Source organism: Ailuropoda melanoleuca, chromosome X (assembly GCF_002007445.2).
Source record: "Ailuropoda melanoleuca isolate Jingjing chromosome X, ASM200744v2, whole genome shotgun sequence".
Classification (NCBI taxonomy): domain Eukaryota; kingdom Metazoa; phylum Chordata; class Mammalia; order Carnivora; family Ursidae; genus Ailuropoda; species Ailuropoda melanoleuca.
In genome coordinates this window covers 80,058,157-80,084,057 of record NC_048238.1, presented here as the reverse complement: position 1 = coordinate 80,084,057, position 25,901 = coordinate 80,058,157, and the positions used below count along the sequence as shown (strand labels likewise).

At 36.0% G+C, this 25,901-nt stretch overlaps 1 protein-coding gene and 1 non-coding gene across 2 annotated transcripts in view; both read right to left on the bottom strand.

Moving 5' to 3' along the window:
- The window catches only part of HTR2C (5-hydroxytryptamine receptor 2C), a 269,781-nt gene that overhangs the window by 214,637 nt on the left and 29,243 nt on the right, over nucleotides 1-25,901 (bottom strand). The gene's annotated exons all lie outside the window — the stretch shown is intronic.
- Nucleotides 17,586-17,713, bottom strand: LOC117797571. Its single transcript, XR_004622577.1, has one exon. It is a non-coding gene; the product is annotated as a small nucleolar RNA SNORA35 (small nucleolar RNA).

Sequence of the window (25,901 nt, the reverse complement as noted above, 5' to 3'; positions counted from 1 at the left end):
ACAATGTGTTGAATATATTCTGACATTCTAAAAAAACTATTAAAGCCTAATTTCTAGTTTGATATTACAGAAAAATGCCCCAATATTTCTAGTCAGCACTTACTAAAATTCTTCTTTCCCTAGAAACCCATTTTCCATCTCTATTCTATTTATAAGTTTATTCAAAAGTACTTTGGTTATTTTCCTTTGGCCTATAACATTTTTAAAATTTGTTTTTGAACTAGGTTTCTTAGTAAGTAATTCTAACTATTCATTTTGCTATTAGATGGGTAAGTTCAGCTTTGCTTTCTAATATGAGGAAGGAGAGGCCAAAATAAGAATAATCAAACAATTTTCTAATTATAAGGAATATAGTCAGGACTGGAGCCAGTATAATTTATATTTGGAATTTTATGCAAAGATCACGCAGTTTCAAATCAAAATAATTTATTCTAATGCCCTAAAATGTTTTTTTGCCTATTTTAACTGAAGGCCATGATCAATTTATAATTATTAAACTAATAGATTCTCATTGTAAAAATATTGAGAATTATAGACTATTCTAAATAAATGGGTTAAAGAAACATCCAGTTAGTTGATCACAAGATGATACATTGACAATATTATCATGGGGTAAAACGATACTATAGAGATTTCACTTATCAACAGTAAATAGCATCAAATGTGTTGGCAAAAGAGATTTTAATAAAATGATGAAAAATCATAATAATTATGTTCTTCCAAATGTGTTTTTATAATTCTATTAAAAGAATGCTCCTGTTACTGAAAGCTAACTTTGACTATCCATATGAAATTTTAATAAACTTTGAATCTAAATAAAAGAGTAATAACAAGTCTACTATAAAAGTAGAAGCAATATGCAGATTCCAGTTATGAGTTTGGAACCTAGGGTGTAGAATTAACAGTTCAGAAGTCGGTTTAGTAAAAAAACCAACCAACCAACCAAACAAACCCCCAAAAAACAACTTAGAGAGTTTAACAAACCTATGTGAAGCACAACATTTCTCTTTAAGAATTTGTATTTTACCCTCCTGGCTGTCTTTCAATCTCTATTATGTTCACACTGCATGCTCTGGGTATTGAATAAAAATATACACAGCCCATGCAATGAGCACATCCTAGAGCCAAATCCACTTGTGATATAAAGCTCAAAAGGCAGTAGCATTTGGTCAAATTTTAAATGTGAAATAAATTTGAAATGATTCATTTTGAAATTTGAAAACTTGGTCAAAAGACTACTGAATCTTAGAGACTGTGTCTAAGTCATCTCTACTCTGTAGCCATACCTTCTCCCCACTTCCAAACCATACCAGACAGACGAATATCTATCCCAAACGAATTCCAAAGGTATTTGGCGACAACCTGGGAGAACTCCTATCAGAAGTTATAAACTCTAATAAGAAATGTGTTTGTTTATTACATCCAAATTAAATTCTTTGCTCTGGAGACTAAACCAGAGGTGGTACCATGGAAAAAAAAAATACTGGATACGAGATTAAGAAAATATGAATTGTGACTTATAATTATGTGACTTTGGACAAATGTGAATTGAGACTTATAATTATGTGACTTTGGACAAGTCAGTTAAATTCTCTTTATCGAAATTTCAATGCCTATAATAGAGGGATAATAATAACAAATTTGCATATTTATTAGTAAAAGATTAAGGGAGTTTATGCATGCAAAAGCACTTGTAAACACCTATCACCATTTTCTCCTTTTCATAGGTCTTGTTTTCTAAGTCTTTGATCATCTTTTTATCTGTTCTCTGAAATCTTTTCAAGAGTTCCTACATCATTATCCAATTCCACCACCCTGAACTAGACCTAAGACTTAACTGGTTAGCTGGCTGAGGTCTGTTTTTATTACTTATCATTCATATTTCAATAAACATGCAAACTGGTTGCTTGGGATACAGCTGTGAACAAGATAGACAAGGTCCTGGCTACCATAGAGTTTAGAATATGGGGGCAGGGAAAAAGTTAATAAGGAAGTGCACAAATAAGGTAACTGCATTTAGTAATAATTCTGTAAAAAATAAAACAGACCAGCATGAGAGGTTGGGGTGAGTATTTGGATGGGGTGGTCAGGGTTAAACTGTTTCAGGCAGTGACATATAACCTCAGACTTGAAGGAGGAGGATTAGTCATTTGAGGTCCTGGGAGAATGGTGTTCAGAGAATGTCAAGTGCAAATGGCTTAAGGTGGGTGTGAGCCACTGTGGCTGGGGAATAGGGAAAGCCTGGGACCCAATCATTAGGGTGCTGTAAATCATGGGAAGGAGTTGAGATAAGAACTCACTGAATGGTTTTAAGCATGGAATGATGTGTCACAATGAACTAAAAAACCAACCTTCATGGTGTACTCAGTGATTTCTCAATCCTTTCAATACATTCAAATGAGTACTACCTGGGGTCTCTTCCACCTTGTCAACAATCTGCAAATTGAACTTTAGGATTTTCCTTTCATCCCTGTTTAGTGAGTATTCCTTAGTTGTTTATATGGTACTTTGCAATAGAGTAATGACTGACATTAAATTTAGTGAACTTAGAGATCCATGCCATCCATTTTGTCCTCAGTCTCCAGATCTGCCGTAATAGACTGACAGGTCAGGCCTGTGCTATCTCCATTTCATAGCAAGCCATGCAAAATTATGGAGCCACTCTGTATGTGGATAAAACCGAATTTCCTACTTCTCACCTGTCCTTCAATGAGGAAATGACTGAATGGTAATACTGCATGGATATTCTTTAAAACAGAGAGAGGAAGGACTAAAGACTGCTTTTGCTTTTCTCAGGTCCCTACAGAGACAGCGAAAAGCCTTGCTGAAGCCCTCCCCCTTCTCTCTCCCCACTTAGCCCCTTCCCTCACCTACAAAAAACAAAGCACTCTTTCAGAGAACAATGTAATTAACAGTAGGATAAATACTGACTGCGTTTCTCTGTACTAGAAGAAATACTGCTGTATCACATTGTGTCAGGAATTATCAAAATAAACTAATCTTAGAGGAAAAACCCACAAGAATAAAAACTACTGTTTAAATTGTTGGCCAGTAGACAAAGATGACAAAATGTGTTCCCAGTTGTTAATATTTTCTTGCATAGCATTTAAACGATATTGAAAAAACCTGAATTTGATAAAATCTCCTATGTGTTTGAAAGTGTATTAGGCACTATGGATTACTAAAAAGAGACAATGGGATCTAAAGGGAGTCACACAGGCTAAGCCCATGTCAACAAACTGAGACTTTAATACCTAACCCCATTGCAGTTTCAAGCCTCTTTCAGGAATGTAACCTTTAACCAGTCAATCTGGAATTACCTGGACAGCACTAGTGAGGTAATCTGCCACAGACCCCTTCCATCCCCAAAGAAAGGTGACCTTGCCTGAAACAATCCACTCTTTGTTAGAAACTTCCTTTCCTGCCCACTTCCGCCTATAAAAGCCTTTCATTTTGTACAGCTCCTCCGAGTTCTATTTGTTAGATGGGATGCTGTCTGATTCATGAATTGTTGAATAAAACCTATTAGATCTTCAAATTTACTCAGTTTTGTTTTTAACAGCTCCTTAATGATTTGAAGATGAACCGCAGTTACGCTGAAAACATGAACAACATACATAAATTCTTTTTTGTTTTCTAGAACTCTTTTTTTAACAAGTATAAGAATCCTTAGAAATTTCGGTTGTAGAAAAGAGGCAATCTCATCTTGTGTGGTGCATAATATTCCCAAAACTGATTCTCTCTTTTTCTGTTTTCTATCTCATCCATAATAATCCATCATCCCTTCCAGATTTCCTATCTTTTTAATAACTCCTCTATGTTTGTTTTGGTAACTATATCTAGTGCTTGATTATAGGTCTTTCAGAAATGGTCCATATTCTGATCCTCTTCATAAAAATGTTTTCTTTGCTGTTAAATCTTATTTATTGTCCTGAATTTGCATAAATCACCATAACCCTTTCCATTTTTACAATCCTGTCTTTTTTATTCTTATACTCCACTCAGTGTATGTATGTGCTTTCAACTGTGTTACTCTTGGTTGTCTGATTTTAGTTAGTTCATCAAGATTCCCCTAGAACTCTCTCTTTTGTTCTCCCTTTGACTCTGTCTGCCCTTTACGCTCAGTTTCCAACTGAGGCAGCTTGTTTCCCTACCTGAACCTTAATGTATCTATTTTCTTTCCTATTTGCCGTTCCTCTCACTATCAGATACTTATATTTCTTTTCCTCTATTTCTTCCAGAGCTTCCTTGTACTTCCTTCCTTCTCTTTTGTAACTGTCAAGTGGCTTTTCAGCATTCAATAGAACAGGGACTACTGTCACCAAAACAACAGAGGAAGCACTGCCTTTTCTTACACTTTCTTTGTGGGCTCTTTTCATGTGCCTGTGACTTCCAGGTACCCACAGTCCCTTCCTGAAAACTGCTGTATTGTGGTTCTCTCTTCCGGAAATGCTTTCCAGAGAATCCACTTTTGGGATTATTTGAGCCACCATTTTCTACTGACCTATCTCCTCGTTGTATGTCTAGCCCATACCCTGAGGCTTTCAGCCACTTACATCACAACTATGGACTAAGTGCAGTTAAGAAATTCAGCATTGAGAACTAAGACCTTATTTAGTGTGCTCTCACTTTTCATTTATTTCCACAGTATGTTGCCACCAATTTTTAATACTTTCAATTCTGAGAAAGTAATTACCTCAAAGCTTCTAGCAGTACTTATTGTATTAGCAGAAGCATGTAACTCTTACTAACAGAGGCTCAAGTACCAAAACCTTTAGAGCCCATAAAAAGGGGATATGCCAAGTTAAAAAACCATTAAATAGGGGTGACATATCTAATTTGCAAGAATAAGATGCTAATCTGATTAAAGTGAGAGGGGAAAAAATTATAGGGGAACAATGTAGTAGTTCTAGTAATCCTCCTAACGTGAATCTAGGAGGCTCATGACGTTCTTTACCACGCACTTAAAATATGACTCACTTGGGAAAAGTTCGGTTATACACAACTTCTTAGAAATGTATCTATTGCTGAAAACAAGGCAAACTCACGCTTCTCTCCACTAGTGATATTTAAACAATCCGCTATTCACTTAGGCACACAAGCTCCCAAACTGATCCACTAACTCTAAGTGGAGTTTGAAATAGATAGCAAAGGGAATAAACCTCCAAAAACATTGGCCCAAAAACTTAAATCTAAAATCTGCTTTCTTTATACTTTATAGAGCAATTATTTCTCTGTTGGAGCTTTGAGGGATTGTTTTTTTCTGCAAGACTAAAAACTAATAGGAACTTTTTTTGTTTTGTTTCACAGCAAATTGCCTGAAATTAAGCCAGCCCGAGAACATGTAATTAGTAACTGTCAGCCCAAGTAAGTAGTTCTGTATTCTGATTAACTTGTACTTTCATAATTTCTTAGCGAAGTTCTTTCATACTTGAGAGCATTATCCTGTTAAACTTGATTAATTTTGGTTTTGCAGAGAGGACAGAAACTCAAAGCTCAAAATCTCTCTCCCACCTTGTACTATCTAGGTTAAATCATCCAACTTATCTGTGGTTCATACTTTCATTTTTAAAAAATCAAGATGTTAACGAATAGTATATGAAGGCTAACAAAGCATTACAGCAGTGAGAAGTGTGCATAAAAACACCAGCTTGTACATTAAAGACAAAACAGAGACTACCAAGTAATCAATATTGCTCCATCCATTTCTAAGACATAAATTGGTAACCTAGTTTCTAGGACTCATGTGAACACTGAAACATGTTTGAGGTGCTATGTAAACTGCAAAACCTCGTTTATCCAGAAACCTCACTTATAGAACAAAATTATGGTCCAGAAAGGAAGCAAAAGTAATGTTATCACAAACTTCACATCCACCTCATTAATCATAACATTGTTTCTCCTTTTTTTTAAAAAAAATGTCTTCTAGTTTCTATTTTCTTACAAAGTGGGTTCTGTTTTGCAAAATTCATTGTTGAATTTTTTTTCTGATTTACTCATCTATTGATGAGTAACATGCAAAAGTTGGGAGTCAATGATTAAATCATTGTTGTGTGCTAAATTTGTTAACAAAAAACCCAAACGTGTGTGTCAGCAGTGAACTGAAAATTCATGAGCAATCCAAGAAATCTTTCTAGAAAAAGGTAATTTGCAATTATATCTCAATTAAAAAAAACAGAAAATAATATTAACAGAAAGCATTTAAGATCTATATGAACATGACTATAAAAATCTGTTGATAATCTAAAAGGAGATATACATGTGTATGTACATATGTGTGTATGTAGATGTACATATATGCACACACATATATATCTGTTATTGTTATATTTGTTATATTTGTATTCCCAGAAAGGGGAAGCCTCTTACACTGTTGGTGCGAATGCAAACTGGTGCAGCCACTCTGGAAAACAGTATGAAGTTTCCTCAGAAAGTTAAAAATAGAACTACCCTATGACCCAGCAATTGTACTCCTAGGTATTTACCTAAAGAATACAAAAAACAGTGACTCACAGGGGCACCTGCACCCCAGTGTTTATAGCAGCAATGTCCATGATAGCCAAACTATGGAAAGAACCCAGATGTCCATCGACAGATGAACGGATAAAGAAGTGAGATATATATATATATTATTACTCAGCCAGCCATCAAAAAGAATGAAATCCTGTCATTTGCAACGACATGGATGGAACTAGAGGGTATTATTCTAAGTGAAATAAGTTAGAGAAACACAAATACCATATGATTTCACTCAGATGTGGAAGTAAGAAACAAAACAGATGAACATAGGGGAAGGGAAGGAAAAATAAAATAAGATGAAAACAGAGAGGGAAGCAAACCACAGGAGATTCTTAACTATAGAGAACAAACCGAGGGCTGCTGGAGGGGAGGTGGGTGTGGGGATAGGGTAACTGGGTGATGGGTATTAAGGAAGGCACTTGATGTAATAAGCACTGGGTATATGCAACTGGGTATATGTAAATTCTATCCCTGAAACTAATGATATACTATATGTTAACTAAATTGAATTTAAATAATAATAAAAAATAAAAATAAAAAAGTCCTCCCCAACTTCCTCCTACAACCTAAAAAAAGCTAACCTTTCTTTTGTCTCTTTGGACTTGCCTATGGTTTGCTATAATTTGCCTGTCCTGAATTGCAATTCCTCTGCTATTCCCAAATAAACTCGTTTTGCTGGTAAAATAACTGGCTCTTTTATTTTTAAGATTGACACATCTGCTATATTCATTAAGATGGTTGGAATTATTTTTTCTAATTTCATAAAACTAATATGGTCAAATAGCCTACATCACAACACCATCCACTTTTCTAAAGAAACTCAAAAGCTAAAAAATGTTATCCTTCTGATATAGTAATCCTATACACAACACAAAAATCAATTAAAAACATAAGTAAATCCATAGAACATAAACAAAACCATACATAAAAAATATGTCCCATTTATTATTCTGAATGGCATCTACCCATGTTATGCATAAAATACTAACTTGTATATTCCCACAAGAGTTACAAAATAAGACATTTGCTCAGGGTTTTAAAAAGTTTTGATATAGATATCACATAGTATTAACGAAAAAACTTAGTCATAACAGCAACTAGCTCCCTCTTCTCTGATTTAATTGCATCTTTTTTCATGTAAGGTACAGTAATGAGAACTAAACTATGAAAATGCAGACTTGATATTTGCAAGGATGTATAGAAATTAACACAGTTTATTTTATCACTGCCTGAATGAGGACCACATCCTCAATGATCTTTTCTCATTATCATCTGCTGGGAAATATTGTCATACTTCCCTGCTCTCAGGAACAATTTGAACTTTATTGAGGAAAAAAAGTAAAATGTTGAAAGTAATTATGGAAAGAAAATTAACTTTTCCCTTGTTAATCTTACATGGATGACCACTTGCATCTAGCCTAGTCTGGAATGAAAATGATTCTTTTTTTATTTCAAAAGCTAATCAATTAGGAAAAAACCCTTCAGTATAAGAGCTAGTCAGGAAACCACTCTCAGCATTTCACAGAATTAGTCCTTCACCTTTAAATGAGAATATAGTAATCAACATCTCTGCATCAGAGAGGTCTCCAACAGAGTACAAGGGCCCTCATTTCATGTTCTTAAATACAAGGACTCAGCAAAAGCGGAAAATAGTTTCATGTTAAGAGAAAATATCCGAGTCCGTTTGTAAATTTTATATGTCGATGTAGTCAGGTAGCATCTGCTTAAGTAGAAAATCTACCAACGAACACTTAAATCTTTTGCGCTTAAAGATCAAGAAGAAACAAAAAGCAGAAACAAAACAAAAGATGATATAACTCAAATGGGCAAGGTAGAAGAGTTCTGCTTTTGCAAAGTGTCACCCCTTTGCACCCCGGAGATCACTATCCCCAGACTGTAAAGCGCTTGAATGCAAGGAATATGCTTCTGTCTTCAACGCATTTAGCATGGAGGCTGGTATCCATTAAGTCTCCAATAGCTGTTTATGTGATGGCACTGAATATCAAATTCCAAAATGAGTTTCAGTAATTTTTTAGATGTGTGTAATTTGTTATCAAAACTGCAGCTGTTACACATTTGCTCTCAAGTTTCATTGTGACCTGGCATAGCCTGGAAACGCTGTAAAACTCACCTCCTGTGCAGAATGAGATCAGAGTGTTTGGAGTGTCCTAAAACCAAAATGGGGATGAAATTCTACCTGTGGTCTTGCAAATGATTGGATGTGCTTAACAAAGTCTCTAATGTTCCACTTCCTAATGGCCCATCTGGGTACTTCACTCTAGCTAGGGGTCCATGTCATGTAGGAAACTTCCCTTGACGATTCCTACTCAATAATCATTCCTAATCATAGGAATGTGTTGCACCTTTTCATTCAAAGCAGGTGTAAACTACACGTAAGCAAAAAAACAAGTAAGCAAAAATGTAGAGAGTAACGATGTCCAATCCTACTTTCCATGGTTCAGGAATGCACGGCCAACAGCCAATGAAGATAATACTATCTCCATTACTAGCTTGCTGAGATGATTTTCATTAAGAATAGATTATATGTGGAAAATTCCTTGCACATATTAGGTATTACATAAATATTTGTTGAATAAAGAAATAAATGATAAATTTTTATTTTTATTTTTATTATAATTATATTTACTTTACACTTCAGTTTTGAGAGTCAGAGTTCTGTAAGACAATCTTTCCCCTGGCTTGAGCTTAACCTGCAATACACTTCAAATTCAAGGACAGGAAGATTGTAAAATATGCTGTTCATATACGGATCTTCTTACATCTACTTATAACTGTACAAGTAGCATTATACAAAGTTCAATACAAAACTAAAACACTCTCAGTCGTTATCATTTCTTTCATCTGTTGCATGTACATTTATCATTGCAATATTATACTCTGTGAACAACATATGGCTTAAACGTTGTGTTGTGTAGAAGAAGAGATGACATGAGAAAAGTATCTTGCATTTCAAAATCTTTAAGTTTGAAAACATTGTTGTTTTGTTCTCCCTTGCAGAGTTTCAATGTAACAGGTTCACTGTTCTGAGGGAGTCCTCAATGCATTGATTACAACCAGCTGGTCAATCTTCTATCCCAATGAAATCAATCATGGTGACAGTTGCCACTATGGCCTCCTCCCTGTATTTTCCAAGCATGGAGGAGGACAAGTGAGCACCTGCCTCCTAGATTTTAGATTGAAAGTATCACTTGAACAAACCAGGATTCTTTACCCTGTGGCAGAATTCAAATTTCTGAAAAAGGCTGGGAGCCCCCTAGTGAAGAAGTCCATATTCTGATTGTGGTTTTCCTTTCAAAATCAAATTCCTCAAATAATTTGTAAATGAACCTTACCATTTACAATCTAATCATCAGTAAATGGCATTTAAGATGTTTATTTCACATTGTTCTATCCCATTAACAGAAATCAGTAAAAATTGATCAAAATATTTATATAACTACTTTTGTAACAAGAGAAGCCATTTATTGTTCTTTTCATAAAAAATAACGCACAAAATAAATATCCACTTATGGAGCTGCTCAAGTAAAAGCAAAACCAGAAATATTAAAGATTGGTAAGGCTATTCATTCTTCACTTAGAATATTATTCAAACAGTTGACATATTACATAATGTAATAAGATAGTTTACATAATGCTCAAAAACATATTACAAATGATCACTTTTAAAGTAGGAGGATTCCATTTACAACATATTCAATCTGTATGTTTACTAACCCAAAGGCCCTAAGAATATAACATCTCATGCCTCCTCATTTCAAAAACAGATAGCAACACATGCTGTTAAATCCCTATTTTAAAGTATTAAAACTGACAGTCTTTGTCCTTATATTATGAATTTCTATACTGTGTTGAACTCTCAGGCTACTCTGTTGCCCCCTGTCAACTTGTGCTCGCTCAATAAATGGTTTGGGGAATGAATGTGTTCACATTAGCTCACCTGAGAAGGCATTCCTTGTTTCTGAAATTCTATAAATAGGCTTGTTTAGGAAAATCAGTGAAACATTCCATTTAATCAGTCATTTCTTTCTACGTTGAAAGACAAAGTAATCTATAACTTTGTTACAGAGCTCAATAAGTTGTCCTGAAACACCATAGGTGCAGATCTATCTTCTTACTATTCTTTCTGTTCCAGAAAATTTCCATATCTCATCAGGAAGAAAGGGAATACCCACCATCTCATTGGCCTCAGTTCAGCCTCTTTTTTGTTCTTACATGCACTGTCTCTTAGCCAGTCCTGCCTTTGTTTAACTGCGAAAAATGGAGCCTGTCTGCTGCCTTTTTAAAAACAAGTTTGCCTTGCTCCAAGTCTGGCTTTTTTGCGTTTCCTAGGGCTGGTTAGCCCCTCCAGATATCAATGTGAGCTAGCGTCTTCATTTTCCTTCTCTTGTCTTATACCTGGCCCCTTGTGACACCTTGTAAGGTGTCTCCAATCTTAGAAGTTTTGGAATAAGGCCTAGAATTTGGATCGTGCTCTTATTTTGCCAGAACAGTGATTAAACACATGTGTGTGCATTTACAGGCATGTGCATGTGCGCGTGTGCACACACACGCACATAACAAAAAATGAGGTTGAGATTTGAACTGTGTTTGCTTCTACACCCTGAAATAATTGAACCCGTCTTCCAAAGAAATAATCTACTTTCACATTTGGCCTTATTTTAAACATACAATTAGAGCTATCTGCAAGTTAATATTTCAGCACATTGTTGATTGATTCCATATCATTCCGTTTGATTTTCACATTTTCTTGTCCTATCCCCCCTTTTAGTCAGAAGTTTTCAAGATTTAAGTGCTTTATCAATTGAAGGAGTTCGAAGAGTCTAATATGACTGACAGAATAAAATAGATTTACTTCAAATTCACATGCAGTATATTTGAAAAGAGATTCTCAATGATTTACTTGCAACTCTACTTTGAGCTCTGAAAAGTTAGTTTTCAGCTGTTCGTATCTCTAATTTAATGCTTTATATAGTTGCCTCAGTACATCTACAGATTTAAATGTGCAGCTGTATGTAATTCTGAAAAAAAATAAAAAATACACTCTGTAAATTTAAAAATTTCAATGGGATTATGTGGAAAGCTAGTAGAAATTTCTTAGCACTTGGAATTCATTTTTTTTTTTTAATTAGTGAAAGGTACTAAGAATACTTTTCTGGAAAGGACTTTGTTTCCCTTCTCATGCCTAACCACACGAAAAGTAAGGGCAAACCCCTTGTGGCAACATTGATAATCGCTCTGGGTGTAAAAGTGCAATAAGGAGAATATAAATACCCTTGGTTTTAAATTTCAATAATTTGGTTTCCTTGCATCTCTCACTTACAAGCGAAAATCGACTGTAGCTCTGATTTTTTCTGTTACTCCTACTTTTCATTCAACACTTCTTTGCAAAATCTTGACTTTTCTCCGTCTCATCCCCGGCCACTGTGACCATGACCATCACTATCAACCCTGAAAGCAAACATTAGTCGGGTGGACTTGCAGCTGGATTTAAATATATCTTGGCACTTCTACAAAAAAAAAAAAATTCTTTCTCTGTTTTATGATGTGACAAAGGTAAATGAACTAAGTATCAATTTAAACATGACATATTTAATCCTGTATTTTGTATCTGCTATATTAAGAAGGCCAGACTTCTTTATTGATACACATAACTACTTTTAAGCATACCACAATTCTAAAGTACAGGATAAATATTAGACCAGCAAAAGCAATTTTCTCTTGCTTCTCAGATTCCTTACAGATTAGATCTATCTCCAACTTCTCTAGTTAATGGAGTGAGTGTCCGTGTGCATTATTCAAAGGTGATGTATAATCCATTCTGATGGTTTAGGGCTACTTTCCCCACTCCCTGCAATAGGAAAACCTGCCAAGGGATGTGGGCCTGCAGCCTTGAACCAGCTGGATTTATAGAAGATATCTCAGCTTCTTTGAGTTGGTGGAGCTCCTTGTTCAGTTGCTACAACTTCAGTCCAGAAAGCATGATCTCTCCTGTTACGTGATTCACATGGGGGAACAAGAGCAAGCTCCCCGAGATCAGGATGATAGAGAGATAGGAAACCAGGCCTTAGTTGTGAAAAGTGAGGAAGGAGAGCAGAGCTCAGGAGCCCTGCTTCCCAGCTGAATGGGTTGTAGCCTCGGTTACCTGATGTATGAATGGCGGTTTTCATGCTCAGAAAACATGCCCTAGCAGCTTCTCCCTGAAGGGTCTCCTATGTTCTGGGCTTGCATCATTATCACAGAGAATGAAAACATGGTTCTAAGCCAATGAGGAAATAAAGGACACTTGCTAGGAAAAGTTTCCAGTCAACTCAACGTAACAAATATTTGCTGGGTGGGGTTGACTTACCCGCAGGCAATGTTCTTTTTTGACAAAGAAGTGAATGATCCTGAACGGACTAAAACTACATTGCTGGAAACACTGGTGATGGAAGTGATTGCCACAGAAGTTAGAGCAGGAAAGGAAATTTAGAGATCATTTGCATAGTCCTTAGTGAAGTGCCTTGCCCAGAGTAGTCTCACAATAAATGAAACTGCTGAATGAATCCAGTTTACTCCCTCTTTTTTACAGATGAAGGAACTAAAGCCAAAGGGAAGAAGTAATTTCCTCAACAACATGAAGTTGGCCAGTGGCAGAGCCAGGGCAAGAGACCAGAATTTCTAAGTCCTTACTGATTATTTTTTCTACTATACCCTTCTTTGTATTCATTCAGCCATTTCCACTGCTGACTGATCAACTGTGAGCTTTAATTATCACCATCCCTAGAACTTTCTCCATGTGACCTCATGCCTGGACTTAACTAGGGCCGAACTTAACTACTCTAGTTCACATCCACGTATCTCTTCTCTGAATTCCCATGGTGCTTCCCGCTTGTACCACAAATTTAGAATTTAAATTCAAAGATGTATGGGTTATTCTGCAATGGTTTCTTATGTATCTCTTATGTCATTAATAAGTTTGCATGCTCCTCTGGGTAAGGGAAGCTTGCTTATAGTTGTTTTATATGTGTCAGCATGTAACTCCTTAGGTTTATATGGGTGCATGAGAGTAAAAATAAGCATCTAACTTAATATCCCAACTGGGACACTTCTGAGAGTCAAAGAAAGTATAATTGATATTTTTTCAGTAAGTGTAAACTGTGACTCTCCTGAGCAGACGGGAATGTAGGGTCACCTAACAATAGTTGACTGGATCAACATGTGTTCAATTAATTAGAGTCACTGCATTGGTGATTACACAGATGTCCAACCATGGGATACCGCTTACAATTTACCCAATAACATGGACTGGAATTATTTTTTTTTCTTAAAGACTTTATTTATTTATTTGACAGACATAGAGACAGCCAGTGAGAGAGGGAACACAAGCAGGGGGAGTAGGAGAGGAAGAAGCAGGCTCCCAGCAGAGGAGCCTGATATGGGGCTCGATCCCAGAATGCGGGGATCACGCCCTAAGCTGAAGGCAGACACTTAACCGCTGTGCCACCCAGGCGCCCCCTGGACTGGAATTATTTCTAAAGTAGTAACCACGGAAAACTTATGACAGGTTGTAGAATTCTATTTACTGAATACTTGATTGTACGTGTCATTTGCTTAAAAGTTATTACGAATATTTGCACAAAATAATTGTTGCCTTTGTTTTTAAGCTGTAAAGCTAAAGTTGAATGCAAAACTGTTTTTGGTCTCATTTTAATCATTCCGATATTGAAAATGTGACTGAGAGTGAAAATAAAATGGCATTCTCTCTGATTCTTTCCTGAAGGTGAAATATAAAATCTGATGGTTTTCTAGGTGGGGTAAGAGAGGTGGGGTGCTATTAGGAGCTATGGAGAAAAAGGCCCAAAATGGAAATTTAAAAATAGGTTTAAATTTAAATACTCTATTCAAAAAGTAGCAAGACACATGTTATGATTTTTAATTTCTTTTTGCATAAATTATGGAGATAGTAGTAAAGAAAACAAGGAAAATCCATGGTAAACTCCTATACAACAAATGACTGACTAACATCTTAGAGCATTTACCTACCATCATATTATATATTAACTTAATGAAATAAAGCTTCACATTGATTTGTCAAGAAATAATCAAATAAGTTTTTGATACAATTTTCATGAAAATTGTATCTATCTATCTATATATATATATATATTTTTTTTTTTTTTGCTCAGAAATCTAACAAAGTCCAGACATCCTGGACAAAACAGTCCATAGTTTCAATTTGTTAATATTGCTAAATTAGAGGTTTAACGATAAGAATTTCCTGCAGCAGAATGAATTTTAAGCACTAGAATAATGGCAGTTACACCATCTGCTCCAGATAGAAATCTGCTGTCTTGACAGTAACAAAGGACAAATAGGCAATAGAGATACACCAAGCTGGCAAGAGGGTAAATGCAACAAGGGAAGAAGTATTTCTTAGATAAATTGCTTTTTTTGCTGAATACCACATTTTGTGCTAAATAACCCTTCATTCAGCTATAACAGATGTTTATCAAAGAGAATTCACAGTCTTTATCACTAAGACTGTTTTATATTTTGAGAGAATCTAAACAGTCATACTTTTCCATCTTCAAAGTTCTAAATGAAATTAAAGTACATAAATAGAAAAAGACAAGCAAAAATAATTACATGGGAAAACAAAATAGCATGTTGCCCTTAGGAAAAATGCTGAGAACAGACATTGTGTTGACAGAGATTCTCACCTACCCACATGGACCTCTAAGACAAGCCCCTAGACTATATTATTTTAAGAAATTAAGTTTTAAAAATCTATTTAAAAAGCTGTCTTCCCACATCTTGTTATCAGTGTAGTATGTGTGTCTATGGCTGGAGAGGGTTAGGGGAATGTTCAACCGGCATTTATTCTGCATTAGAATAATAAGGGGAAAATACTACAACCCCGTAGCATGACACGTTTGTCCACAAGGGTAGTAGGGCATCTGAACACTGTCTTGCCATATTTCTAAGGAAGAAGATATTTATTTTCATTTCAAAAAGAGAACAATGTCTGGAAACTCAAGACAAGGAAGTTTATCTCAGGCACATGGTCCATCTTCTACCTCCATTTCATATCACCCACATACTCCATGTTCACTTTTCTTTTATCCTTGGTTCAATAGCAAAACTGCCCAGAGCAGGCCCAGGCCAGGAGGCCCCAGAAGATGGAAAATTACTAACAATAAGCTAGAGATAACCAGAAGCCCTACTGGGAGCAAGAGATAACCAGCCATTTCCGCTTCTGTAAACAGGCTTCCCGCCACATGCTCCCTGCACTACTGTTCCCGCCTAAAGCAGCCCCTACCCCCCAGTTCAAACCCACCTACCGGCAGTCAGCATAGCCCTTGGAGCCTGACTGCCTGCAGCCCCCTATAAAAGCCCTGTAACCCCATTGCCCGGGGTCCAGAATGTGGAGTACGAGCTCATCTGGGTCCGCCGGCGTAAAATAAATCCGTGTTCTCCTACTTCTCCGAGTGTCACTTGATCTCTCGCCGGTCTGATTCTTGTTTTTCCACAACAATAGTGTCAGTAAAGAGGACAGGTGAAACAACAATAATTAAAAAATATATACTGTATAAAAAAGTCTTTCTAACGTATCCTCGCCAAACATTAGGAAAAATGTGTCCTTTTTTAAACTGGGTTTTGTATTTTAGTCAGCAAGGATTTATTTTGTTTAATGTGTATTTTTCACTTATACATTTCATCCCAATTGTCTGAAAACAGTAATATAATGAGCTGCAAGTTGTGTACGTTCTTTTACAGTGTTGGCCTAATATCAGAACATAGCTATGACCTATGAGCCCAATGTCCTTTCTGGCAGAGGGCCCTGAAGACATTTCCTAGGAAGGCAAGTTTATCATCTATAATGTCAACACAAAAAATGTGAGGTTTTCCTCCAAAATAATTGTTTTCAGTAAATAACTTATCATGAATTTATCTCTCACAAACTAATCTTTTCTGGATTTTATTTTATTTTATTTATGTATTATTTTTTTAAGTAGGCTCCATGTCCAACATGGGTCTTGAACCCACAACCTCGAGATCAAGAGTTGCACATTCTACTGACTAAGAGAGCCAAGGGTCCCCTCTTTTCTTGATTTTAAGTGAGTTTTCAGTCTATATTTTATTTACCACATAAAACAGTGCTACATTTTGAATGGTTCTAAAACGATGGTATTCAATTTTCTAGAGCTTTCTTTGAGTTCTGGTTATAAGAATTAATGACTAATTTCACAGATAACTTACATGAGTTTATCCATCAGTAATTATTTATTGAACTTCTACTTTTCGTAAGGCACTAGGCTAGGGGCTTCTGTAAGTACTAAGATGTATGAGAAAAGAGTCTTTGCTTTCAAAGAATTTACAACTTAGCTAATAAGATAACATTAGTGAATACAAAAAATGGGAAACTGGTCATTACTAAACTGTGGTAGAGGGGAGAGATTTGTGAGGACTTGAGTATTCAAAGGTATTATGAAGGAAAAAAGGGACCAGGAATGGATCTTGAATGTAGATCTAAATTACAAGAAATAATGGAAAAGGAATTCTATCAGCTCTAGTTTAAACAGACTGTTATATACAGGGAATGAAGAGGCTGGGAAGGCTAGTTTGTCAGGAAGCTAGTAGAAATGTGGAGAAAGAAAATACACTGGGGCCAGTATCTGTAAGATAATTATAATCTCACTTTAATCACGTCAAAGAGAAAAAATAACTTATCTCTCCTGTCCTACAAACACTTAAAGAACAACTTGCCAGGGTATTAAAATGAATTTATCTTGTAATATAATCACCATGGCAATCTTAGGTCATTCCAGTAGTGTCAACCTTATTTTATGGACTAGAAAACTGAGTCCAAGAGGGGTTAATGTAAATTGCTAAGAGTTACTCAGCTAATAATAATGGTGATGATAATGTAATAACAATAACATTTTTTAGTTCTATTAACTTAATATGGACATAGTCAGCTTCATTCAGTAGTAGCAGGTACTGAGCTGCTTGATTTGTCTCTCTGCCCCCTCAGTTTTCCTAGGCAGGGCCATAGGACACAGTAAATATGTCTCCCCCAGCATGCAGGAGTAGCCCACAGCATGACTCTCCCAGCTTGTGGAGGGGTTTGCTTTTGCACTGCTCGATGCCCAATTGGTCATGGAGAAGCCCAATGGGTCACTTGCCAGTGCTGCAGACAATAGAGCTAGGGCTGGGAGCCCGTGCTCTGTTCAGAAGAACCAGCTTGGAAGAGGGGGTGGATATGAGACCTAAAACATCTCGGGATCCATTCTTCATTCACTCAGTATGGCTACTACACACATGGGTTAGCGTTAGGGGAAGGAAATGTGAGTTTAGAATCAGGCAGATCTGTGTTCAGAATCCCAACTCTGTCACTCATGAGCTGTGGAACCTTAGAAACTCACTTAAGCCCTCTTGGCCTGTGTTTTCTTTTATGCTAAACAGGATCAATAATAACTTGTTTATTGACAGCTGACTGTTGTGAGAATTAGAAGAAACAACTTGCAGAGTTCAATCTAGTCCCTGACATTAGTAGATGTTCAATAAGTAACAGCTATTGTTAAAACCAAACATCTCCCACCTCCCCAGTGACAATTCTCTTTCTCTTTCAAATTACTGTTTGTGAGGAACGTGGTTACAAATTTGTGGAATTTTTTAAGTTAATAATTCTACATTTTTTCTACTTGTCTTATAATTTCCCTTTACAAAAACCAATTTGCTTTGTATCTAGTTATTTATGTTGGCTTACATGTTGAATATGACTATTTAAAATTGCTTCAACTTTCCTGACAAGAATTTGTAGATCATTATCCTTGAATTATGTGAAGACACATCTTTCTTGTGTGTCTAGAAGAAACTCACATTTTCCCAAATATACAAAACAGAAAACTATCCATTTGATGTGTCTCCCATTTTTTTCTTGGTTATGACTAAAAATCTGCACATTGAGCAGCCACTGAAGAAATGAAGAAATAAACATACTTCTTTTTTTTTGGTTTTGCTTCATAAAGCCATTGATAAAAAGGCTATGAACCATGCACTTTTCTAAATGTATAGTGTTCCTATCAAAACAAGTCTTTCTCTATAGCTCTTCTAGTTTTGCCCTAGCCTGGTACGCTGCCTTACCAAAGGATGCCCACTTGGGTGCTCAGCCACCCTGGAATTCTAAGAGCAGTCTGGCTTCAAGTGCATAGAATGGAATTAATTATAACCCTTGGTATGTGAATCATCTCACCAGACATGGCTGCATTGATATAATTAATTAACTAATCAACTAAAATTAAAACAACACATCTTATACGCATTGTGAATATTCAGCTTTAGAAGACAATGCCAACTTCTTTTCCCAAGTAGTTGTAAAAATGTATACTTCCACCAGTAATGCATAAAAGATCTAGGTGATTCACTTTCTTCGAATGCTTGGCTCTTTCAAACTTTTTAAATTTTATTGATACAATGAATAAAATGTTCCATTTCTTTCTTGCCTGACCTCCCTAGATGAAGAAGTTCCATTACCAAAGTTGGGGTTTAGAACTTTTCCTAGACACTCGAAACAGAATGGAATCAAATGCCAGAAGTTTCTCAGTAAAATGAGAAATACAGGTGATATTCTAGACCCTTCTCAGCTAAGGGTTTTAAAAAATGAGGAGAAAAAAAAGACAATTCAAAAGAATAGTACTCTATTTAAGAGTAAGAAAAAAGTGCACTCCAAAAATTAAAGTACATATATAGGCTTATCTGTGATGTATAAAAGAACATATTTTCCTGCCTAAAATTCTAGAATAACAGCAAATTGAAGGGGAAAATATGAGTTAGCACTTGTTTCTGCTTTTCCAGTGAAGAAGACATATTTCCAAAGTGTTGATTAATCCGTTAAAATATAGACACTCTCTTGAATGTGCAGACTACTTGGTAAACATAAATACAAAAAGAGGAAAAATACCATGTGACAAACTGGTTATTAATTATGGGTTTTAATAGTTTACATTTCCTTTGAGAGACCATCCATTTATGAAGTTGTGGTCCATTTAATTCATCATTCAGAAAAACACATGTTCATTACTCCACAGTTTTGAAAAGCAGTTGTTTCTCAGAGTGATTGTTTCATATGTAATTATGATTGCAACAGCCTTAATCCTAAATTATAATATCACTTTCAATATGCATACTCATCAAAATGGAATGTGGTAGTAGAGACAAGTCACTTACAAGAAATTTAGTCAAAGTTTTTACTTTATTCATGGCTGTCATTCTATCCCTATCTTCGGTGATGTGCCACTATTCTAATTATGCCTAACCATGTCCCATTAAAATTATGTACTTGCCTAACATGAATTGCAACCATATCTTTCAATGCCTTTTGCTTTTATGGACAACTGAAACTTGAGAGGAGCATGTCTAACCAAAGTTCTTTAATATAAAGACATAAACACCCAAAGACCCCAGGTTTTTTGGGCACAAGATAGATATCATTTAAATACTGCGCCTAAAGGGAGGGCAAACACACTGCTTAAGTGTCTTATCAATTTTTAGCTATACTAAGCATTAGAGAAACATTTCTGCTGAAAAGTTACCTACTGGCCTTATAAGATCTTGATGTGATAAGTCATGACAAATTGATGCAGACCAGTGGACTAAAATTGTTTTCAGAATCCAACAGGTGTTCAAATATTTACCTTCGTTCTTCAATGTTGAGGGTAAGCACTCTTAAAAAAGCGGGTCTGTAAGTCTTACTTTCAGATTGGCGCTATGATCTAATGAGAGGGTGTTTGATCCATGGTCATTACAGACTTTTCTCAAGGTAACTATATATTTGACAGAAAACCAAAATGTCTCTCTTTTACTTGCTTTTACTATATCCTTCTCAAAAAATTAATGATGACTACACTTGTGGTGAGCACTGAGTAACATACAGAATTGCTGAATCATTATGTTCTGAAACTAGTGTAATGCTGTATGTTAATTATACTTCATTTTTTAAAAAAAAAAGTAACAAAAAATGAAGTAAGAAAAAAATTAATTAATCAGCCAGCAAGTATTTGTGGAGTACCTAGAATGTCAAAGGGACTTATGTGGATGCCTGGATAGGGTGTAAAAAGACAAATAATGAGATGGAAGACATAATGATGACAGCGATGTCTACAATTCAGCCCAATTTATAAGCTCACTTCCTGAAGGCTCTCCCTCTGAAACACAGGCTTCATTGATTTCTCCCCTCTTTGCACCTGTATAATCCTTGCTGCTCTTTGTAACATTCTTTTTTTGTTGTTCCTTTTTTGTTTTATGTTAATTAATCTCATCTCACCAAGAAGATCATGAGCAAGCTGAGAGGTCAGAGATCTTGGTCAATAGTTATCTGCAACTCCCCAAATTTCTGGCATAGTGCTGATCCCATAATAGTTCTTCATAATCATTTTGGTGAATTAATCTAATATTCAAGCGATATTATCCAGATACCTTAGTCCACTCATTCTTTATTATAACCTCCAAAGATACAAAGAGAAGGAGAAAAGATGCAGTTCAGTGTATCACCATCAACTACAGGTTCTAGAATTCTTCTGTTAGTCAAACTTTTACAGCAAATTGTGTGAAACTTCTGAATAATTTAGAGTAATAAACAACATCCTTTTTCTGTGACAGGGGTATTTTGATATGTTAATTGTAATGTTTTGCTTTTTAAAAACTAGGTTACAATATTTTTCATTCTAATGCAAACTTAATGCACTACCTATTAATATGAAGAGTCAAACATAATGATCTTGGATTTATGTAATTTTTCCAAAAAATAAACTTAGAACTTTATGTTCTCTGGGACATGATATCATAAAGCATAATGAAGGCAGAGCTGCTAGAGCTGTATTCTGCCAACTCCTACTATCCAAATTGCCACTGACCTTCCCCTGAAGGCTTTAGAGAGCCTCACCATCCTTTCGTCTTCCTCTAATTCTGTGACTATCATTCCTCACAGCTATAACTCTGCCATAGGGAATCTCAATCAGTCAATTGTGGGAGAGAAATAAGCCAATTATTTTTAAGTGGCAGAAGTCAACGTTGGATAGCAATAACACTAAAGAAAGTTATCTGGAAACAAGTCATGGATTATAATGTAGGGTACATAGAAACTTGAAACAAATCATATTTATTCCTTCTATTTCATTTGCTTTGGTGCCTCCCTTGGGAATCTAACATAGAAATCAATTCCCTAAGCTTATGAATATTAAGAAGTGATGAGCTGAATTCAACTTTTTCTAAAAGGTTGTCTTGATAGGAGATGGGACATTAAGTAGATGATCAGATTTCTAAAGTTTTAACTTGGAAAAACTTTTATCACATCAGAGTCCCAAACCCTGGAAAACTACCTTAGCATGACATGCCTCTGTAGCCACCTGGTGGTGGGGGATGCTTGTTACAGGTGTAATAACTGGAGCACATGATACCTAAGGGTCTAAACTGAGACAAAGATGAGAGATCCAGCCCATGTATCTGAGTACTTACAGGAATTTCTCTTTGGAAGAACAGCTATAAATATTATCAAAACCCCTTAATCAGCATTTTCCTCTTACGATCTTCTCCATGTTGCTCTCACCTTAGCCCACTGAGTATAACCCAATAAGGTCACAGGCCCCATCAGCTCTGCCTCATTCAACGCTCATTGATTTCCAAGCTTTTTGTGAAGCTCCTCCCCCTCGATACACATTCTCAAAGTGCCCTTCTTCCTGCCCTCTCTACATTCTGAATTCAACTGTTTTCAGTGTTGAGATCACAGGCCACTTCTTATACCTCATCACGACCCAAACTAATCATAATCTTTACCCTTTCTTCATTTGTTTTTCCCCCTTGGCCTTATCACTTTCTTTCCCTGAGCTATCTTTTCAATGATAAGTTCTCAAGTCAACATTTTTCCCCCGTGAAATCACTCTCTAAAAATGTACTTTCTAGCTTGGCTTTTATTTAACAATTTAAATTAAAAAATGTCAGTTTTCTTTAGGATACCAGAGTTACTTGGTCATCTTTTTCCCTTTTAGAATCAGAGGTTACTGTCAGCCAATAACATCAAGATCTGTAAACTGAAAATTTGTCTTATGCTTTAAAGGCAGGAGGAGTGCCAAAACTCGTCACAATGCATATTAAATGAAGGAAAGCACCAAGGAACAAACAATGGAAGGAAGGTGTGCTGCACTTAAATGTTAGCACATCAAGTACCAAAATCAATTGTAAATACAATTTAATAAAACAAAGTGTAATAAAGACTAATTCATTTGTATTTTTATATTCAGGGGAACATGATATGTTTTGTTAAAATGAATTTGCAGAGATCAGTATATAGCCAATTTAAAGGAAGCTTCCTCTGCAGAAATCTAAAGATATAAAAAAATTAATAATAATGGAAATGAGTCATTAATTCATTCTTGCATCCAACATTTATTGAACACATTTATTGAGCACTTTCATGCTATTAATAAACATTTCTTCAACTATGAAAAGTTTGAACGGGGGCCAAATGAATGAATTATACTATTTTAATAGGACTATAACTAATACTTCTTTGGGATATACACAAATACCTACGAAGTATCCATTTAAGTCCTTAGTGATTTAAACTATATGAAATAGTAGATGGGGCAGGAAAAAAAAGAACCTCAGAAACTTGGTAGTATGTGCTGAGTATTTCAGCCTTAAACTCAGCCTCCTGATTCTGGGCACTTAAACTAAAATAATTTTTTAGTCAAACATTGTTTTCTGAAGAGAAACTGTCAACTTCATTACCCAGTGGCATGCTGCTAAATAATTGGAAGAATGAATATCTACTTCCTTATTTGGCCTTATTTAAAAATAAAAAGCATCCTTCAAGAGAAAATTTATGGGGTTTTGACATTTATTAAGTGGCTTTTATATGCTGGAAACTTTAAGTGAGTTGTTTCATGTAATACCTTTGATATACTTGTATTATACTGCCTTTCATGTTATGGCTGAAGTAAAAAAGGCTTAGAAGTGTTAAGTAAATGGCAATAATACTACTGACAATAAGAGCAAGAAAACAACAGCTAATTTCTGTTTAGCATCCGGTATGTGCTATATACTTCATATTACCAGATTTACACAATAGCAGTTTTTCTTAAGCAAGTCCAAAGGAGTCAGGGAACCTTGGATAACTCACTTAAGCTCTCTAGGAGTCATATATGAAGTATGTGTAATAATAACCACGTTTATTAAAATGTGAAAATTAAATGGAATAATTTGTATAATTTTCAGCAATTGCCTGGCATTGAGTAGATGTTCAATAAATGATAATTTATATTTTAACTAAATATAACATCTCTCCTCATTTGATGGGAAACCTGGTCACAGGTCCTTTGAATGTTAAAAAAAAATTAAAATTTTGAGGCACCAGGGTGGTTCAGTTGGTTAAGCATCCAACTCTTGACTTCTGCTCAGGTCATGATCTCAAGGTTGTGAGATCGAACTCTGAGTCAGGCTCCACACTGGGCATGGAGCGTGCTTAAGATTCTCTCTCCCTCCCTCTGCCTCGTCCCCACTCCCTCTCTAAAAGTAATTTAAAATTTCCTATGTGTACGTTTGCTATTCTTCCTAACTTCCATTAGTAAGTTGCCTTTCCTGTCATGGTTAGTCAGTATTTAAAAGTCACCTAAAATTTTCTGACCAAAGTTTTAGCTCTCCTTCTAGTGTGGGAAAGTAAAAACTCTCCCTCTGCTCTGCCTTCCATTTTTTTTTACCCCCAGGTCATGACTGAGTCACAGCTACAGGTAGATGCATTATCTATCTGGGAAGAAATCTAAGTAAATAAATGGTAGCAAAATTTCTCCATTTGTTAGATTGTTATGAGAAAATTCCTAAAGTCCTTTGTAAGTTCCCAGCAAATCTTAATTCACTTCCAGCATTCCAATGAAACAACTCCAAAACCACCTGACAAAGTCCTTTTGGGAGGGATGAGATGAGAAATGGAAAGAGAATTAGAGGAAGAGCTTTCTAGAAAGTATTGGGATTGAGTTAATTTTGTACTTGATATTCCATCTTCCATAATTCTCAACTTCATGCTTTGTAATATCCCATCATCTCACTCCACTGTCACTACCAAAGAAATAATAGACACACGCTCATTTCACCTCTTAGCATGTATGCCTACTCTCTGGCTCATCAGCAATGTCAGTCAGACGCTGAGGCATTTGTAGAGACCATCTTTTAATCTTTAATCCTCAGTTCTTAGCTTTCCTTTTTAGTCTGTGGTGTGCTTTGTAATAATGGACAAATGGTTTGACTGCCCTGCCCCCCTGGCTTTGTGATATTCGTTTCAATTTTCCTCAATGAATTTGCAAACCTTGATTATTTATATAAATGATTCCATAAAGCTTTCATATGAGAACAATCTGCTGTCGCTTGCAGAGAGTCCTGACCTTTCAAATGTAGTTTTTCCTGCTTTCCTCAATAATTTTTATTCTCTTTCTCCCTCTCAGCAGACCAGTCCTCCCTTAAAATTCCAAAATGCGGAACTTAATAGCATCCTCCACTTCTCATTCTGCATGCTCACTTGATAGCACCACTCATTAAAATCTGAAACCATTCACGTTTTTTAAGATTTGTTTATTTATTTTAGAGGGGGTGCAGGGCAGACAGAGAGGAAGAGGGAGAGAGTCTAGAGCAGACTCTGCACTGAGGGTGGAGCCTGATCCAGGACTTGATCCAGGACTGTGAGACTATGACCTGAGCTGAAATCAAGAGTTGGTTGCTTAAATCACTGAGCCACTCAGGTGCCCCAAAATCTGAAACCATTGAAATATGCACATAAGGAATCCCCATTTCCTTTGAGCCTTCTCAGTCCAGAAGGGCTTGTTCTGCCACACTCTTATGTTCTCAGTTTAGAGAACACTAATGCTGTTGCTTGCCTATTTCTCTGTCTTTCACTACTTCTCACTTCAGAAAAGCCTTGTGTCTTCAAGTCTTAACTCAACTGCAATCTTCTCTACAAAGCCTATCCCACCACTCATGTCTAGCCTCTGGCAAATTTATCTACTGGCACTTCATATTCTAGTGGGGTGGTTGGCAAACTATAGACTGCTTTTGTACGGCCCACGAGCTAAGAATGGCATTTGCATTTTTATACGGTTGTAAAAAAAAAGATGAATAATATAACACACTATGTGAAAACTGTATGAAATTTGAATTTCAGTGTTTATAAAGTTTTATTGGAACCCTGCCACATCCATTCATTTATACGTTGCCTATGGCCAACTTCATGGTACAACAGCAAAGCTGAGCAGTTGCAAGAGACTATATAGAACACAGTATCAAAGATATTTACTAGTTGGTCCTTTATGGAAAAAGTTGGTTGACCCCTGCTCTAT